At 42.0% G+C, this 19,792-nt stretch overlaps 1 long non-coding RNA gene across 1 annotated transcript; it reads left to right on the top strand.

Moving 5' to 3' along the window:
* The first annotated feature begins 10,017 nt into the window (after positions 1-10,017).
* LOC138917524 (uncharacterized) lies at positions 10,018-10,735 on the top strand. The gene is made up of 2 exons (XR_011425725.1): positions 10,018-10,192; positions 10,503-10,735. It is a non-coding gene; the product is annotated as an uncharacterized lncRNA (long non-coding RNA).
* Positions 10,736-19,792: the final 9,057 nt, after the last annotated feature.

Raw genomic sequence — 19,792 nt, forward strand, 5'->3', positions numbered from 1 at the left:
AAGGGTACAGTGGGTATAAACTGGTGAACCGATAAGTGAATACATAATCACAAACTGTGAAGGAAAAGAAAAGAATAGGTTGCTAGGTTAGTGATGATGTAGGGGGACAGGGTTAGAGAAGGCTTCTCTGAGGAAGTGACATTCAAGCTGAGAACGAACAGATAGACGAGAATTGGGCAGAGTTGGAAGAAGAGCTTCCATGAAGAGGAGACATCAGGTACAAAGATCCTAAAGTAGGAACAAACAATCCAAGAACTGAAAGTAGATTGGAGTGTAATGTGCCAGGGCACCAGAGGCTCAAGATGAAGTTGGAGAAGTTGGCAAGACCAGATAGTACTGGGCATTATAGGCCATTGCCGCAGGTTGAGTTCTGAGATGGAGCTTAGCTGGCAGGCTGTTTGTTAAAGAGTTCCCTTTGGGTCAACACCTGCAGAAGAGGGGAAGGAAGCAAGCAAGATGGGGCAGAGCAAGAAGTGAGCTGGGACTCAGCCCAAATGACAGCTGCAGCCAATCCCATGTGGAGCTAGAATGGTCCTTTAGGATTGTTCAGAATTGGGGCTTGATGGCCAAACCTTTGTAGCCCTGCACTGACCTTTCATTGGATATGGACCACCCTGGGAAGGGCAGGACCTTGGGCAAAGCAGCTCCCTGTCACTGAGGCCATTCTTGAAGAGCTTTCAGCTGAAGGCATCTACCGACAGCATTCCCAGGAGCCAGGGCCACAGGTCCTTTCCTGAAGGGGGATCTGGGCAGGACACCACAGTGTTTACCACAGCCATTGCCTTGGAAGTTGGGATTTTATTTGTATGCAGTGGGAAGCCTCCGAAGGAGGAGAGTGAGGCGAGTGGCATGACTCCACATGCATGACCAATATGGCTGCGGTGTGGAGACTGGGTGCGAGCAGTCAGAGGCTGTTGTCCAAGAGAGAGATGACGGAGGCTGGGACTAGAGAGGAAGGAGTGGAGATGGAGGGAAGCAGAGAGTTTCGAGATGTGTGGAAGGAGGAAAGAAAGGAATTGGCGAGGGAGGGCTTACATGAATGAGAAGAGGGCACTACCAAGAATGTGCCGTGGAGCCCGGGAGGTGTCACTGCAGCCCTGAGCTAGCGATCCTTTCAAGAAGCCATCTGGTGAGACAGTGCCACACCACGGCCCTGGGGAAAGGAAGTATAAGTAGCAATGATGTGTTAACTGAAAAAGGAAAGTTAGTGCTTGACGATTTGTTTCAATTTATCTTGGAAAAAGTAAAGAAACTGGGAAAGACACATTCAGTTCAAACTTAGAAAAGATGATGGAATTAAATTCTTCCATCAATATGAAATCCACTGACACCTTACGGGAGAAAAATGTGCAAAATCAAAGTTTATGCAAAAGAACCCAATATTCTTCAAAAGATAAATTTCATTAAGCTAAGTGGCTTTTGCAGGATATTGGAAAAACAGTCTGATTGTTTGGGGACACAGCTGTGAACTTGCTCTCTTTGAACAACAAATTAGATTTAATGTGGCCTTCCATTTGACACGAACATAAGGGGCCAGCAGTGGATTGGTCCTCAAACAAGTGATCAAAGCAGCAGCTGGAAAAGGCAGCATCTCCTTTGGAGTAAAACTCTGCCAGAAAAAGATTTGTCCATGCATTATAGCTTACAAAAGTGAGGACAAAGTTACGTGTGGTTGTAAGGCACTTTTAATCATCCCCACTCTGAACCATAGCATTTTAGAGCTGGAAGGGACCTTTAGAGAACCCAGGATCCAATGATGCCGTTTTATGGATGGGAGGACTGAGACTCAGTGGTTGACTGACTTGTAACCACACAGGAGATTTGTGACAGAGCATGGACTAGAATTCAGCTCTCTTACCGCGCATGTTTTCCACTCTACCCACTGCCCTTCAAATGATTAGAGACAGAAGAAAAGCTGCAGAGTAGAGCTCCCTGGCCAGTGATTCCTAGAAGTACGATTCTATCTCTTAGGACGTGACAAAGAGGGTTTGCTTATTATGACTCTTCACCGAAAGAAACTGCTTATCAAGTGAACAGAAACAATCCATGATATTTAATATATTATTCTCAAATGTGTCTTCCTCTTGAATGGAGACTCTGTTCACATTTTAAAATTTTCTTGAAAGCTCCCTCAAGCTTTAAAGGTGCCATTAGGATAGTGCTCACGCCCATGCATTTCCAACTTTCATACCGTCGATTTGCAGTGTCTTTCTTTTTCATAAAGGTCAGTGAACAAAAATTGCCTTCTGAAATGCAATCCTCTGGATTACAGTCCTTCTAGAGAAGTCTGCCTGATGTTCAAGTTATTGCACACACTGTGGAAACAATTCCTGACCCGGGAAAGAAATGGCATGTCACAGAGACCTTTTGTGTGATTCCTTTTGTTAATAGAACCAGTGAGCCTCAACTGAATTCAATCTTAAATTTCCAGAGCTACGACTGATGTCCACAGAGGAACGTGTACCCTTCTAGGATACTGTAAAACTTAAAATTGGTAACCTTTGTCCTTTTCCAGAATAACGGGAGGAAGCAGGAAACCTTTCTGCTTCCATTTATAGAAGGTCCCCTCCCCACATGTCTCCACACTGCACCTGAGAATATTTTCATGGGCATCACCAGACTTAGCAGGGAGAAAGGAGAGAGACAGAGTAGAGTGGAGGGGAGAAGAAGGAGAGAATAGGGAATACTTATGTACCAGCTCTCATTAAGCGTTTCCTTCATTATTTTCTCTTAGAGGCGACAAAGGATTTAGGGAATGTCCCATGAAAATTTATTTTTGTTGGTATGACAGAAAAATTCTCGAAAGCAAAAGTTCTGATAAATACCAAACAGACACAGTCACTCTGTACTCAGGACTTCCAGATCTTGAGGATCCAGCCAATATTTTACAAAATGTAGTTTGGTTCTCTTAAAATAAAAAAGATAATGACCATGTTCAATGAGCAACCAAAGACTGAGAACACAAAGTATGAAACTAAATAAAACAATTTAAATAAAATGATTAGCATGGTACCTGGTACTTAGAAAGAGCTCAGTAAATAATAACTTATTATATTTGTGTAATGATACACTCCATAAAATTTACAACAAAATTAATTGGACACAAATTACCTATATATATAAATGTTAGTTCATGGTGTAATTAACCATAAATGATAAGTTCTCATAAATTCTTGTAATTAATCTCACCTTTACAGAACCAGACCTAGTTTTTTTCTTTCCTGTTTTAGAGCACTGCATCTTTATAATGGACCACTGTTTATGTTTTCCCTAGGTGCAGTTTAATTCTTTTTACAGTTTCCATAATTCCAGTCCTGGAAGCCACAGAGGCCAGATAAGATTCTGCCGAGCAGGCACCCCTGCCTCCCTGCCTGGCCTTAAGCAAACATTCCCTAGGTCTCCTCTGGAAGGGGTCTGGTCTGGCACCTGAGGGCAGAGGTCTAAGGCTGCCGACTCTGGAGCACAGGCAGTGTAGAGCAGGCCAGCAGCATCCCACCAGAGAAAGGGCAGGTGTGAAGGGACTGGCCAGGGGCAGAGAGATTCAGAGCCAGGGGGTTGATGTGTTCTGGGGAGAGGGCAGAGTGACAGTCAACCCTGGACCCTGAGGGCTTTTGAGCAGAGGCAACTGGTAGGATGGGTGGATGGGACCCAGCTGGGCCAGGACTGGGCTCAGGCAGGGCAGGGGATGTCAACAAACCTTTTAATTTCTCAGCAGAAATCTTGGAGGCCAAGGGAGGATAGGATGATATATTCAAAGTGCTGAAAGAAAAACCTCCAACCAAGAATACTTTAACCAGCAAAGCTGTCCTTGGGAAATGAAGGAGAGATAAAGACTTTCCCAGGCAAACAAAAGCTAGGGGAGCCCACCACCACTAGACCTGCCTTACAAGAAATGCTAAAAAAGAATTCTTCAAACTGAAATGAAAGGACACTATTTAGTAACCTGAAAACATATGAAAATATAAAAGACACCAGTAAAGGTAAGTAAATAACCAAATTCAGAATACTCTAATACTGTAACATTACTGTGGTTGTTAATCACTTAACTGTAGCATAAAGATTAAAGGACTAAAATATTAAAAATACCTTTAGCTGCAACCATTTGTTAATGGATACACAAAATAAACAATATAAAAAGATGTAAACTGTGACATCAAAAACAAAATGGAGGGGAGTAAAATGGTAGAGTTTTTGCATGAGATTGGAGTTAAGCTGTTACCAGATTAAAATAGACTTACAACTCTAAGATGCTTTTATGTAAGCCTCATGGTAACCACAAAGCAAACGCCTGCAGTACATACTCACAAAAGATAAAGAGAGAGAGTCAAAGCACAATACTGCAGAAGATCATCAATTTACAAAGAAAGACAGAAAGAAAGGAAGAAAGGAACTACAAAGCAACCAGAAAACAATTAATAAGATGTCATTAGTAAGTCATTTCCTATCAACACTTACTTTAAATAATAGATTAAGTTCTCTAATCAAAAGATATAGAATGGCTGAATGGATAAAAAGAAAAACAAAACTCAACTACATACTGCCTACAAAAGACGCACTTTAGCTTTAAGGAAACACACAGGCTTAAAGTGAGGGGCTGGAAAAAGATATTCCATGCAAATGGAAACCAAAAAACAGCAGGGGTAGCTACACTTACATCAAACAAAATAGACTTGAAGTCAAAAACTGTAACAAGAGACAAAGAAGGTCATTGCATAGTGATAATTATGTCAATTCATCAAAATGATATAAAAATTGTAAATATTTATGCACCCAACAGCAGAACATCTAAATATATTAGATCTGAAGGGAGAAACAGATAGCAATACAATAATAGTAGGAGACTTAAATACCCCACTTTCAACAATGGATAGGTCATCCAGACAGAAAACTGATAACGAAATATTGGACTTGAAATACACATTAGAACAGATGGACCTGACAGACTTATACAAAAAGTTCTATCCAAAAGCAACAGAATACAAATATTTCTCAAACACTTAAGGAATATTCTCCAGGATAGACCACATGTTAGGCCACAAAATAAGGCTTAACAAATTTAATAAGATTGAAATCACACTAAGCATCATTTCATACCATAAAGGTATGAAACTATAAATCAATAACAGGAGGAAAACTGGAGAATTCACGAATATGTGGAGATTAAACAAGATGCTAATACAAGCAATGGGTCAAAGAAGAAATCAAAAGAGATATCAAAAAACAACTTGAAACAAACAAAAAGGGAAACACAATATACCAAAACTTATGGGATGCAGCAAAAGCAGTTCTAAGAGGGAATTTTATAGCATTAAAAGCCTAGATTAAGAAAAAAGAAAGTTCTCAAATAAACAATCTAACTTTACACCTCAAGGGACTAGAAAAAGAAGGACAAATAAAGCCCAACGCTAGAAGAAGGAAGGAAACAAGAAAACAAGTGGAAATAAATGAAATAGAGACTAGAAAGACAATGGAAAAGATTAATGAAACTAAGAGCTGATTTTTTAAAAAGATAAACAAAATCGACAGATCTTTATGTAGACTAACCAGAAAAAAAGAGAGAAGATTCAAATAAAATCAGAAATGAAAAAGGAGACATTACAATTGATGCCACAGAAATACAAATGATCATTAAAAGACTCCATGAACAATTATATGCCAACAAATTGGATAACCTAGAAGACATCAATAAATTTCTAGAAACGTACATCCTACCAAGACTGAATCATGAAGAAAAACAAAATGTGAACAGACCAATACTGAGTGAGGATATTGAATCAATATTCAAAACCTCCCCAAAAAAAGAAAACCCCAGGATCTGATGACTTACCAATGAATTCTACCAAATATTTAAAGAAAAACTAAAACCAATCCTTCTCAAACTCTTTCCAAAAACTGGAAAGGAAGAAAGACTTTCAAATTCATTTTATGAAGACAGCATTACCCTGATACCAAAACCAGACAAGGCTACTACAAGAAAAGAAAATTACAGGCCAACATCCCTGATGAACATAGATGCAAAACTCCTCAACAAAATATTAGCAAACTGAATTCAACAGCATATTAAAAAGATCACACACCATGATCAAGCGAGATTTATTCCTGGGATGCAAGGATGGTTCAACATACACAAATCAATCAATATGACACACCACATTAAAAGAATGAAGAATAAAAATCATATAATCATCTCAATAGATGCAGAAAAAGCATTTGACAAAATTCAACATCCTTTCATGAGTAAAACTCTCAACAAATTATGTATAGATAGAATGTACTTCAACAGCAGATGAAACCATCAACAAAATAAAAAGGCAATGAGAGTAGTGAGAGTAGGCATCCTTGATAGTGGATGCCCAATATTCAATATAATACCAGAAGTCTGAGCCAGAGTAATTAGGCAAGGAAAAGAAAAGGCATCCAAGTCAGAAAGAAAGAAATAAATTTGTCTCTGTTTGCAGATGACATAATCTTGTATATGGAAAATCCTAAAGACTCCACCAAAAAACTCTTAGAACTAATAAACAAATTCAGTAAAGTTACAGAATACAAAATCAATATATAAAAATCAGTTGTGTTTCTATACAATAACAATGAACCATCATAAAGAGAAATTAAGAAAACAATCCCATTTAAAATTGCATCAAAAAGAATAAAATGCTTAGGAATAAATTTAACGAAGGGGGTGAAATACCTATACACTGAAAATTATCAAACATTGATGAAATAAAGTGAGGAAGACACAAATAAAAGGAAAGATATCCTGTGCTCATGGATTGGAAGAATTAAAATTGTTAAAATGTCAATACTACCCAAAGTGATCTCCAGATTCAATGCAATCCCTATCAAAAGTCCAATGGCAATTTTTCACAGAAATAGAAGAAACAATCCTAAAATTCATATGGAACCACAAAAGACCCCAAGCAGCCAAAGCAATCTTGAGGAAGAAAAACAAAGCTGGAGACATCACACTTCTTGATTTCAAAGTATATTATAAAGCTATAGAAATTAAAACCATGTGGTGCTGGAAAATATACAGACTCATAGATCAAGGCAACAGAATAGAGTCAAGAAATAAACCCACCCATATACAGTCAACTAATCTTTGGCAAGAGCATCAAGAACATACAATGGAGAAAGGATAGTCTCTTGAATAAATAATGTTGGGGAAATGGGATATCCACATGCAAAAGAATGAAAGTGGACCACTATCTTACACCACTCACAAAAATTAACTCTAAATAGATTAAAGACTTAAATATAAGACCTGAAACCATAAAACTCTTAGAAGAAAACATAGGGAAAAATGCTCCCTGACATTGGTCTTGGCAATGATTTTTTGGGTATAACACCAAAAGCACAGGCAATGAAAGCAAAAATAAACAACTGGGACTACATTAAACTAAAAAGCTTCTGCACAGCAAAGGAAACAATGAACAAAACATAAAAGCAACCCACAGAATGGGGGAAAATATTTTCAAACCATGTATTTGATAAAGGGTTGAAATCCAAAATACACAAGCAACTTACACAACTCAATGGCAAAAAAACGAAAACCCAACTTAAAAATGGTCAAAGACGCTTTTCCAGAGAAGACATACACGTGGCCGACAGGTACATGACAAGTTGTTCAACCACTAATCTTCAGGAAATGCAAATCAAAACCACAATGAGATATCACCTTACACCTGTTAGGATGGCTTCTCTCAAAAAGACAAGAGATAAGTGTTGGTGAGGATGTGGAGAAAAGGAAACTCCTGAATTCTGTGGGAATTTTGCTGGTGCAGCCATTATGGAAAACAGTATTGGGGTTCCTCAAAAAGTTGAAAACAGAACTACCATATGATCCAGCCACCCCCATCCTGGGCAAATGTCTGAAGGAAACGAAATCACTATCTGGAAGAGGTATCTGCACCCCATGTTCACGGCAGCATTATTCACAATAGCTCCAGGGGGCTCTGTGGACTCTCACTAACATCTGCCCAGACGCCTCAGCCATTCCGCGTCCACTCTATCGCTCCATGTCATGTTGGACCCTATTGCTTTTGCAGATGCTTGACGCCTGGCCTGGCTTCAATTAGAAAGCAAAGCACCGATCCTGCCTGCTGTCAGAAGCCCAAACCTACATTTAATTTGGCACACGCACGTGCCTCTGAGCTTCCACCCTGGGCTCAGCTCCCCTTGGGAATCAGAGCACAGGACCCTTTTCCAGGCAGACTCAATGGTATCGAACTGCCCTGCCCTGCGACAATCCACTCCTCCCCTAATCTGTAGGATCCATAGCTCCTGTCCAACAGGAAGAACACGCCCTGACAGCCACACGCATTCCTTCCATCTAGTGTGTCGCAACAAAACTTTTATGCACTGAGCCCTTCAGGATCTTAGCTTTGATAGTCAAAATCAGCCTGTTGAAATCAAAACTCTTTAAAACTATGAAGAGGCTCAAGACTTCGTTTTGAACTTCAAACCTGAGAATTAATTCCTTGTTTTTCTCTATTATAACACTCCTTCCCAAAGGAAATTGAGTGTAAATGGGGAGAGCCACAGGAATTTTAAAACAAACTAATAACAGGGTTTTTTTTATGGTAAATATTTTAAACTATTGTGCCCTATTCCTCAGCTGTGAGGATTGCTCACCAAAGGATCTTCACCCTTTGTGGCTGTGCTCACATCAGCTTGGGAAGAACACAGTTTACATGTACTGCTCTGGCCCACATCAGCCTTTTTTTCTATTTGTTACCAATGTCTGGTTACATCAATGTGTGTTCATCACAGACATTTGGTCTCCATCATTAGCCAAGTGGCTTGGATTCAGAGGCTCCAGATCCACAGAGCATGCAGATAGAAGCAGCGCCAGCCCGTTCAGCATATTCCAGTACTCGCCAAGAAAGCTCTGGCACGAAGCAGGAAAAACAAAAATGGAAAATATGTACGTGTTTGAGAATTGTTAATTGGGTATCATTCTTTGAAGCAAATAAGAATGCAAAAATTCTTTATCAGTAGCAAAGCTCACTTGTTCTTTAACGTCAACTGAAATGCCACGAATCCTTCCTGTCTTTCCAAGAATGTTTTGTTATACTTGATAATTTTTTCATTGAAATTTACTAAAATAACTCTGAAAGAAACTTCTGTTATACAGCTGCAAGCCTTGGAGCAGACGTGCATTTGGGTAAGCTCAGTGAGGAGAATTTATTTCTGTGTCAAGCTACCCTGGCTTGTAATTCTTTTCCTAAATTCCATACAACTTTGGTTAAAGTGAATATTGCCATTTTCTATCAATCACAGTTAAATGAGATCTATATGGAGGTCATTTCAACCTGAAACTCAAAGAAGCCCCGATGTCAGTGTTGCAGTAATTTCAACATCCAGTAATTTGTAGAGTCGTTCTGTCTCTGGCTTAGGTATGAGTCAAAGAAAGAAAAGGGTCAAAGAAACCCAAGTGATTCCTGGAAACCTAAGATTAAGAGGTCATTCGATACATTTGAAAGGTCTCATTTCCAACTCCCCAGGGGATGATAAATCATCTTATTTAAAAAATCTATAGCCTTCTCAAATCACTTGTTCTAATAGTCTATGTTCTTTGTGTTTTTAAAAAGTCTTTCCTGTTTATGAAATTAATGTTTTTTTTAGGTACATAATATAGAAAATAACAAAGAGGAACTCTCCCTCTCCACCCGCATGATACTGGCCCCCAGGGCTAATCGCTGAAATGCAGAGTCTGAGCGTTTTGAGTTCATGGGTGACTCAGAAATACCTGCGGTTTATCAGTTCAGCTTTGGGGCTGCCCTTCAGTACCCGTTGGGGTGAAGATTTGGAAGCCCTCGGGAGCGAAATCTCCTGAAGGAGTGCCCATGAGGAGCCTGATCTGGGGAGAAAGCCCTTAGTTGTTGGAGGGCACAGGTGGTACTGCGTGCTGCGTACAGGGTGTCCTGGGCTTGCCCATTCCATTATGACCCGAGCCCTGTGATGGTGTGCGGGGAGGCTGTGAATAAACATTGAAAAGCAATTTCGCTACTCTCTGACACACTGGAGTCCAGACAACACCACCTTGAGAGGCCTTTACAGGTTATCACAAAGTAGAGAGAGGCATTCTTTCCTGGGGCCCAGAGATGGCTTGAGTGCATCTGTGATGAGCCGGGCAGAACAGGGTTCTGGACTCTGTGCCCATGGGGAGCAGCCCTGCTGGTGAGCACATGTAAGAACTTCCCACCTCCAGGACCCCAAGATCCATTTGGAACATGTTTTGTAAGGCGGTTACGCTCTACATCATGCAAGAAAGAGGCAGGGACGAGGAAATGGGGTTTTGCCACCAGTGTGAACCCGTTAGTATCCACAGGAAGGGGAGGGCCATGAAAAACATTATTTTCAAGTGATAATTTTTCAAAATATGGGAATTTCCTTTTCTGGGGTGTTTTGTATCGTGCTTTTTTCATTTAACACTGTGTAATGAACAATTTCCTACTTCACCGAACACCCTTCAAAACATGTTTTTGGTTTTCTTCTAGCTCCTGGATTTCCAGTCTTGATTCAGGCCTCCGCCACTCTTAAGTGAAGCAGCATGAAGTATCGGGAGGGAAACCAACCAGACTTTGAGTTAGAATATTTGGCTTTGAGTACCAGATCTATCACTTATTGCCTGCATTAGCAAGTCTTTCAGTTACTTAATCTATAAGAGAGGAAAAATAATACTTCACAGGACAAAATAAGGATTAGTGAAATATATGTAAAGTACAAATATTTTCAACATCTATTATTTATCTATGTTTTTATAAAACTTCATACATTCCTTTATCACAGTCCATAGGGTTGTTTCCTCTCCCCTACCCAGCCTGCCTTGCCCCCAGACAATCTGGCTCATCACGCAGTCCAACCAATAACTCCTGCTGTTTTCTCATGTTGAGCAAAAAGAATGAACCAGTCCAAAGGGAATTCCGTGGAAAGCCTTGGGCTCGAGAGTTTACATTCTCACTCACGGTTCCATTCAACAAAGCCTTGGGGCCGGTGGGATCCCATCTGGATAGGAGAGAAAATCAAGAAATCTTGATTCTGCTGGCATATTTGATACTTCCCTGGCATCAAGCCATCAATGCAAATTCATTCTGCAGTGAATATCAGATTTCTGCGGTAAACGCTCCTTTAATATTATTTCTCTTCTCATTACTTTTTTAACAGCATTCCAGGTACAGTGCACGCTGGGTAGGGCTCTACATCTAACTTCAGCATCTCAGAAGTTACAGACAGGCAGAGAAGGCAAAAATGCCACGCACGCCCATCAGATACTCATGCTGCTTTCCAGGGCCTAAAGCCTGTGTTTTTGTTGTCTTAAGTTTTTGTGTGTGTTGAGGGGGGGAGGTTAATTGTCCTAGACAATGTTAAAAAGTCTAGTTTTTTCAATTATTTTATTGGGGTCAAACTCGCTTATAACATTGTGTGATTTCAGGTCTACGTTATTATATATCAGTTTCTGTACAGACTGCATTGTGCTCACCACAAATAGCCTAATTTCTATCCATCACCGTATGTATGAGCCCCTTTACCCCTTTTGCCCCACCCTCCAGCCCCTCCCCTCTGGTAATGACTAATCTGTTCTCTTTGTCCATGTGTTTGTTTATCTTCGACATATGAGTGAAGTCATACGGTGTTTGTCTTTCTCTGTCTGACTTATTTCACTTAACATCATACCCTCAAGGTCCATCCATGTTGTTGCAAATGGGATGATTTTGTCTTTTTAAAAAGCCTATTTTTTAAAAAATCTATCTTAATCTTTATCTTAAGCAGATGCTGAGACAAGGATTAAAGAGCTAACACTTTCACTGAGAGGTTAAAGAAAAACCTGTTTCTCTACTCACGGCATTTCTGACACCAAATGTGTCACTTTTCCGTAGCAAGCAATTCTTCAGTTTTCTGCAGACACCAATTGGGTGTCCTATAATTTAATTCATTCTAATACTAACTACCAAGAGTTAGTGCAGACCCCACAGGCCAAGGGCTCTGTGCCACAGACTGTTTCCCATCTCAGATGCCAGTTGCACGTCTGGACCTCCCGTACTTCTGACCGACTGGCTGTAAGTCAGGGGTTCCCACGACCCCCTCCATCGGGATCCATAAAATTTGCTAGAATGGCTCATAGAACTCAGGAAAACACTTCACTTACTATCACCGGTTTATTACAAAAGCTGTGACTCAGGAAAAGCCACATGGAAGAGATGTGTAGGGCAAGATACGGGGAAGGGGCGTGGAGCTTCCATGCCACCTCCCCCACACACCTTCCCAGCACCTCCATGTTTACCAGCCCAGAAGCTCTTCAAACCCAGTGGTTTAGGGGTTTTTGTAAAGGCTTCATCACAGGGGCTGGCCCCTGGCTGAGTGGTTAAGTTCGAGCTCTCTGCTTTGGCAGCCCTGGATTTGCTGGTTCAGATCCAGGGTGCGGACGTAGCACCACTCATCAAGCCATGCTGTAGTGGCATCCCACATAGATGAGCTAGAATGACCTACAACCAAGATATACAACTATGTACTAGGGTTTTGGGTAGAAAAGAAAAAAGAGGAAGATTGGCAACAGATGTTGGCTCAGGGCCAATCTTCCTCACCAAAAAAGCATTAAAAAAAAAGGCTTCATCACATAGGCATGATGCATTATTAGCTCAGTCTTTCTCCCCACTTCCCTCCCCAGAGGATGGGGGAGGGGGCTGAAAGTTCCAAGCTTCTACTCATGGCTTATCCAGGAAGCTATTCACGAAGCTATTCAGGAGGCCACCGAGAGTCACCTCATCAGAACAAAAGGTGCTGTAGGTCTTTACCACAACAGTAAGACTTCTTCTGTGTTTTGTATTTCAGTGTCATGTAGGCTACAAGTCCTATTCAAATACTCTAGCTTTTTGAGAAGAATCCAGAATTTTTTTTTCAAATGTTCAACTTACAGATGGCATTTCTAAGAGCTCTGTTCCTAAAACACAGGGCCAAGGATGGTTGTGAGTCCTGGTCTCCTCCAACTACTTTTGGACACATCCAAACTGCAATCCTGGAGCCTAGGAAGTCCCCAGAAAGTCCAGCAGGATCATTCCATCAGAAGATGGGGTCTGGAATCAGGCTTGCCATCCTATATACAGTGTACATGTAGTGAACTTGGGCACCCACAAGCCTTCAGAACTAGAGCCTCCCCCTTTCCCCCCAAAACTGCTCCCATGTCTACCTAATCCCTCCAAGGATTTCTAATTATCTCCCCACTTTCTAGCACCTGGACTTAAGCCCTTTATGAGCTCACTTGCCTGAGACCCTGAGAGGTACCTTGCTCTAATTTACACCATCCAGTGTGTGTTTGATCCTTTCCCCCAAATGCGATGGATTATCCAGAAGCATGATACTGTTACCTACGTGTTTTCAAGTGTGGTCGATTTCTGGAGACCCTGATTTATATCCTACTCACTGACTTGGAGACCGGGGACTTTAACACTGACCAAACCCACTTTCACCCTGCTCTTTAGGATACTACGATTTGGGAAGCTCTGCCGGGCTAGATTACTAGGCTGGGTCCAAGCACCTGATTTCTTTCTCCCCTGGGGCCATTCGTGTAGTCCAGCGAGCCTCACAGAAAACCTGGTTTGCACTGACTACACCCTGGAGCAGAGCCATTCTTGGATTCTTGCCTTCATGGCTTCCAGGATATCCTAAATCAAATGCACTCTCCCGTCATATGGGAAAGAGAGAATTTGGCCAATTCAGAGTTTACTCCAACCCAACTGCCTTAATCCTCCTCTTGGGTAATGTAATCTCAGGATATAGTCCAAAAACTATTAAGGTAAAGTGCATTACTTTGGCTGTATTCTGAAGTAATTCTGCAGAACTTTTCTGTGGAAAACTTTAAAACAGACACCTGTTTGTTTTCTCTCTCCTCTTTGGCTGACTATTACTTAAGGGCAAGAGGAGAAATAATGGGGCCCTCCAGAGTCTTCATGCAGGGACCCCCACTGAACAAAGTCTAAGAAATGAGATAAGGTAAAAACAAAAATGAGGTCACGGTTGATCATTTCCCACCTACTGTTGACACATGCCCCAACAGTTGCATCTTTTTTGACATTTTTCAGAGCCAAGAGATATGGTCTTTTTTCTATTCAGTGAGGAGATGAAACCGCTTTAAACATGAGAAAAGAAGATGGTATCAATCAAATATTTGTTGAGCCTACTACGTACCTTGCTTCCTTCATTCCACAGATATTTATGGAGCGCCTGCTCTGTGACAGTCGTCGTGCTCCGTAGGCTCCATCCTGGGATGCAGCAACACGCAATAGGGCATAATCCTACTGGTGTGGAGTTTCCTGGGCAGGACACACTTAGGCCAAGCTGAGGCAATTCTAAAGTCTGTGGATGGGTCATCCAGACTCCTCGGCATTCCGGTTGCTTGGTGGCGGCAGTGCTGGTGGTAGATTCTTTGTGATTTTACGTCTTTTGTGAGGGGGATGGGGGAAATAGGGACAATTTGACCACCTGTTGTTTTGGGAAGTTGAGAAGGATAAATGAAAGTGATATAAGATATACTAACTACATATTTAGGAGAGTGGTGTCACCAAGATGGCGACCCAGGTCATTCTTGGCTTTGCTCCCCTTCACAGAAAAGCAACTAAAAAGTATTTATGGACAAGACACCACTGAGAAAATCCTAGAGCATATTTAATGGTAGCTTGGGCTTACAGGAAAAAGGAGGCTAAAAATACAGGTCAAAACATGTGTTTATGCTACGCGTGCTCTCCCGCTTCTCCCACAGCAGTGTAAGGGAAAGAGACTGAAGTCAGAAACAATTTCACCACCCCACAGTCAGGTTAAACGTGACGCCACCAAGAACAAATCCTCCCTCCTCTGACTTTAGCCGGCTTGTTGTCTCCCGTCTTGCTGGCGTCTCTCTCCCACAGACACCATTTTCCAGTTCTCTCACTCCCACGGCGCATCAACAGAAATAGGAGCGTGTCCTAAGCAACTGCAATTAGCTAGTCACCGAGACGGTGCAGATCCATTCACCTCCCCTGTTTAGACAAAGTGACATTATAGCTACATCTGTGGTACCAGAGAAAAGTCATGCAGGAACACAGATGCCACTGCCCCCTCCAGATAGGAAGGACAATTCTTGAGTCCCGCCAAGGTAGCAGGGAGAGTGATCAGGACTCTGACACACATGGACAGGTCGTCGTTGGCAGCCCAATTTGGCCACGTTTTGCTGTGGTTAGCACTGCACTGTGGAAATCAGCATGGGCCCTTCGGAAAGAGGAATAGAGGGCTGGTCAGGAAACCTGATTCTGGAGCCAATTCTGCTGCTGCCCCACTTCTAAGTCTGCTTCTCTGCCAAATGAGGACAGTAATGTCCACTCTCTTACCTCCCAGCACAGGAATGAAAATAAGGTGGGATAATACGTCAGCGTGATTTTGCAAACTGTAACGCACGATGCCTATAGGAAGCATTAACAGCAAATGACGTTGTTGGACGTCAGAGAGGTTTTGAGTACAAAATGAGTCAGCTTCGTAGAAGTTTCTTATACAAGATGATATTGAAAATCTCTGCACTGCTGGAGAGGTTATCTAGAACTTGAAGAAGTATTGTTAGAGGCTGGTGGGACCACAACCACTGGCAACGATAAGTCTACAACATTGAAGGAGAGGACAAAAGGGGGACAAACGAAATTGTGGAAGGGCTGAGTGGTCTGCAGAGCCAAATCCAAGTGTCCATGGAAGGAAAGGAAGGGAAATTGCTGATGAGTGAAATGCACAAACAAGCCCTGAGTCACCAGTCAGGTGAGAGTTCTCTCCCCAACCCCACAGCCAGAGGGGCTCACAGGTAACCAGGCCAAGGGAAGGATTTGGACCCATCACTTGCCTTGATTGTCTGGCACACACACTAATTAGTAGAAATCATTGCTGGAAACAACGCAAACGTCTGTCAAATGATGAATGGGGAAATAAAATGTGGAACATTCATACAATGGAATATATTTTGGCCATAGAAAGGAATGAGGTACTGATACATGCTACAATGTGGATGAAACTTGAAAACATTATGCTGAGCGAAAGAAGTCAAACACTAAAGGCCACATATGTATAAGTCCATCTGTATAAAGTGTCCAGAATAGGCAAATCTGTAGACACAGAAAATAGATTAGAGGTTGCTGAAAGAAGAGGGGAAATGCAGTAATGGGTAATCTTTTGGAGGTGATGAAAATTCTCTGAAATCAATTGCGTTTGCACATATCTGTGAATATACTAAAAACTCATGAATTTTATACTTTAAATGAGTGAATTGTATGGTATATGCCAAAAAGTTCCATAATGCTGTTATAAAAAAAAAAGTCATGTTCTCTTTTTGACTCATTCCCAACTAATGCTCGCATTCTCTGGCGAGGCCAAGAGCATCACACAGTTAAATCCACCCTTTGCCAGGAATGCTCCTGCTAAGAGAGGAGAAGGAGCAGGGACCAGGCTATCTGCGTAGGGACAGGGATCAGAGACGTTACGGCAGGCCCACGCTGGTGGTCCCTAGGCTGGGCTTCCTCAAGGCACCTTAATATTGTCTTCCTTCAAACCTACTAAATTAGAACAATTTAGATATTTGGCATCATCTGTTTTCCTTCCTAGTTTACTCAAAAAGTGAACCAACCAGCTGCCATACAAAACCTTGATGGCTTAAAGAAGATCCGTCTAGGTTAGGGCCAACCTTGGTCCCCCCGCCAACCCCAGAAACCACTAGCTGACATTTCTGCACAAACCCAGTTATCACCTTTGCTCCCACATCTACCAGATGACAAATGTCCCATCTACCCAAGATAAGTCCTTCCTGTTCCTCTCTTCCAGGGCTCTTTTCCTTCCTAGCACTTATCTGTTTTGTATGGGTGTTTGCTTGTGTCCACCTCCTCCCTCAGCCTGCAGGTGTCACCGTGGTGTGGCACCCCTGATGGTGAAGCACATCACCATGGCCCTGCACCTGGCACAAGCCAGACTTTCTGCAAGCATGTGTTGAAGGAAAAACAGAACCCTGGGGTTCTGCTTTGGAGATGTGCCATGATCAAGACCACCTTGTTTCTTTCTGGTAATATTTCACGGTCAAAAGAGTCGGAGTTCCTTCACCTGTCTCCTTAAACCAAATTTGTAATGAGCATACCTTTTTCCCCAAGAATTTCTCCCTTTTGGGACCACCCCTCTTCTATGTGTATTGATGGGGTTAGCCATGTGGCCCTACACCTGGTTGATGGTGTGGTCGGGGGTTATATCATGGCCACTTTGATTGGTTCAAGGTTGGACAAGTGACCAAAACTGAGTCACTCAGAATCCCCTTGAAACATCTCCACCAGCACTTTCAAGAAAGATGCTCTAAGACACGGTTTTTCCATCTCAGCCCTATTAACTTTTTGGTCAAGATAATTGTCTATGGGGGCATCTGTCCTACGCATTCTAGGATGCATATCAGCATTCCCAATAGATTCCAGTGATAAGCCCCAGTGGTGACAACCAAAAATGTTTCCAGGCATCGCCAAAAAAAATCCCTTGGAGAGTGCAAAATTAACCCCAGTTAAGAACCACTGCTGTAAATGTGTCTATAGGACAAAATAAACTGAATTTGCCTGTATCTGTATTTCCTGGGGCTCCCTGGAAGGAAGCTTCCATGGAGAAGCCATCTGTAGGAGAAGAGGAGGAGGCCAAGAGAAAAAGAGAAAGTAAGCTAAGAAATGGAGAAAGACCTAATGACATCTTTTAAATCTCACTTGGATTTGACTTTTAGGTTACCTGCAACTAAAGCAGACTCCTGACAAATATGTCCATATGTAACTATCTTCTCAAATCAAGTATGACCCCAGTATCTCTTCCAAAACTACATTAGCCTATTCTAACCAAAGAAGGGGAGCTGGTCAAAAAGGCTCATGATCAACTGAAAACAAACAGATCACGAAAACCTTCTGCTCATGCATGGAGGCATCTTGTACAACTTTTGTATTCTTCGTATCTTTTTTAGCACAGCGTGGGACACACAGTTATCATCCAAAAGTAGTTGAAAGATAGTGTGTTACTTTCCTAGGGCTTCCTTAACAAATTACCACAAACTGGATGGTTAAAACAATGGAAATTTATTCTCACACAGTTCCAGAGGCCAGAAGTCTGGAATCAAAGCGTCAAGAGGATTGGTTCTTTCCGGAAGCTCTAAGGGAGAATCTCTCCCATGCCTCTCTCTTAGCTTCTACTGGTTGCCAGAAATCCTTGGCATTCCTTGGCTTATAGCTGCATCACTCTAATCTCTGCCTCACCTGGCCTTCTTCCCTGTGTGTCCAGGTACATGAGTGTCCTCTCCTCTCATAAGAACTTCAGTCATTGGATTTAGGACCCACCCTGATCCAATATGACCTCGTCTTAACTTACACCTGCAAAGACCCTAATTTCAAATAAGATCATATTCTGAGGTCCCAGGTGCATGCGAATTTGTGAGGGACAATATTCAATCCAGTACAGATGGCATAACAATACCTTATACTACAAAACTTCACAGCTGTCAAAGCATTTTCAAGAAAAGAAATAGAGCAGGCAGGCATACAAGTCACCTTTTTTCAAGGATGCCCTGAAGATAAGTGAAGAACTCTGAGCCCTGCAGAGCAAGCTAGAGAACCACCTTACAGCATCAACTGGGAGCCTGCAGACACATTGCGTTGCCTGTCTGCAAACCACTATCCCTCTCTTTCATACGCTGCCTCAAATTTTATCGGCAGCCTCAGCCCGAGGATCTAAATGCTGGTTATATTGTTTCAAGAGCCATCTGAATTTCCATTTGGAATTCTCTCCAAAGCAATATAACACCATAGGCAGCCAAAGGAGCTGCTATTCCTTTTCCCAGTTTATGTTGCAATGTGGGTGTGCATTTCTTAATGTACATAATAATCAAACTGCTTACTAGATGATTTGCTCCGGAGGATAAGGACAAGGACTCCAGCAGAGCACTAGCAGCCAGAAGCTTGGCATTCGAGAGTGATTAGATCTCGAGGGCCTTTGTTCTCGTATCATCTCTACCAATGGCTCCTGCCTGGAAGCAAAGGAGAAAAAAGAAGGCAACTTTGCTTTGTTTCATGGCCAAGTCCTGGGGTGAAAAGATTCAACATCACTAGAGAATCCTGGAACATTCAAGAGTGCTTTAACATAAAAGAATTCTTGTGCTTTTGTGGTCATAATAGCGTATGGCAGGACTCGAGCCTAAGCTGTAGCTAAAAGCAGTGCCCCAGCACACATTTTGAAGCAGGGTCCTGCTCACCTCCACTTAGCATGGATAATCATTGGAAGTGCTGGGATTGTCTATAATCATTCTTGCCAGTAAGAAATAGGACTTGAATTTCAGTTGCAAAAGTGAGTTCTATGCCCTCTCTATTTACTATCAGGATCTAGCCAACTCAGAATTTAACAGTTATAATTCTCCCTAAGATCTACTGTCTTCAGGTAACAAAGAGTTATTCATCATAGGCGGACCATAAATAGTACTTTAAATGGCGGATTTACTAAAATTGGGTTTTCGCATCATAGACGTTAGCTCTGGTTATGTCTCCGTCTGCCTGGGGGAGGATGGTAGATGGGAACCATGCTCCCTCAGGATCCAGTGCTAGAAGTGATGGCTGCAACTAGGGGGACAGGAATTAAAGCCATTAAATTGTACAGATATGTGGATCACAGCTTGGGGTTTGGGGCTCCATTTACTGCTCACATGTACAGAGGACGACTTTGTCCTTGACATTCTGGACAGAGGGCAGCCCATCCTCACAGTTCTAATCAATCTGCACAAAGA

Source organism: Equus caballus, chromosome 14, assembly GCF_041296265.1.
Source record: "Equus caballus isolate H_3958 breed thoroughbred chromosome 14, TB-T2T, whole genome shotgun sequence".
Classification (NCBI taxonomy): Eukaryota; Metazoa; Chordata; class Mammalia; order Perissodactyla; family Equidae; genus Equus; species Equus caballus.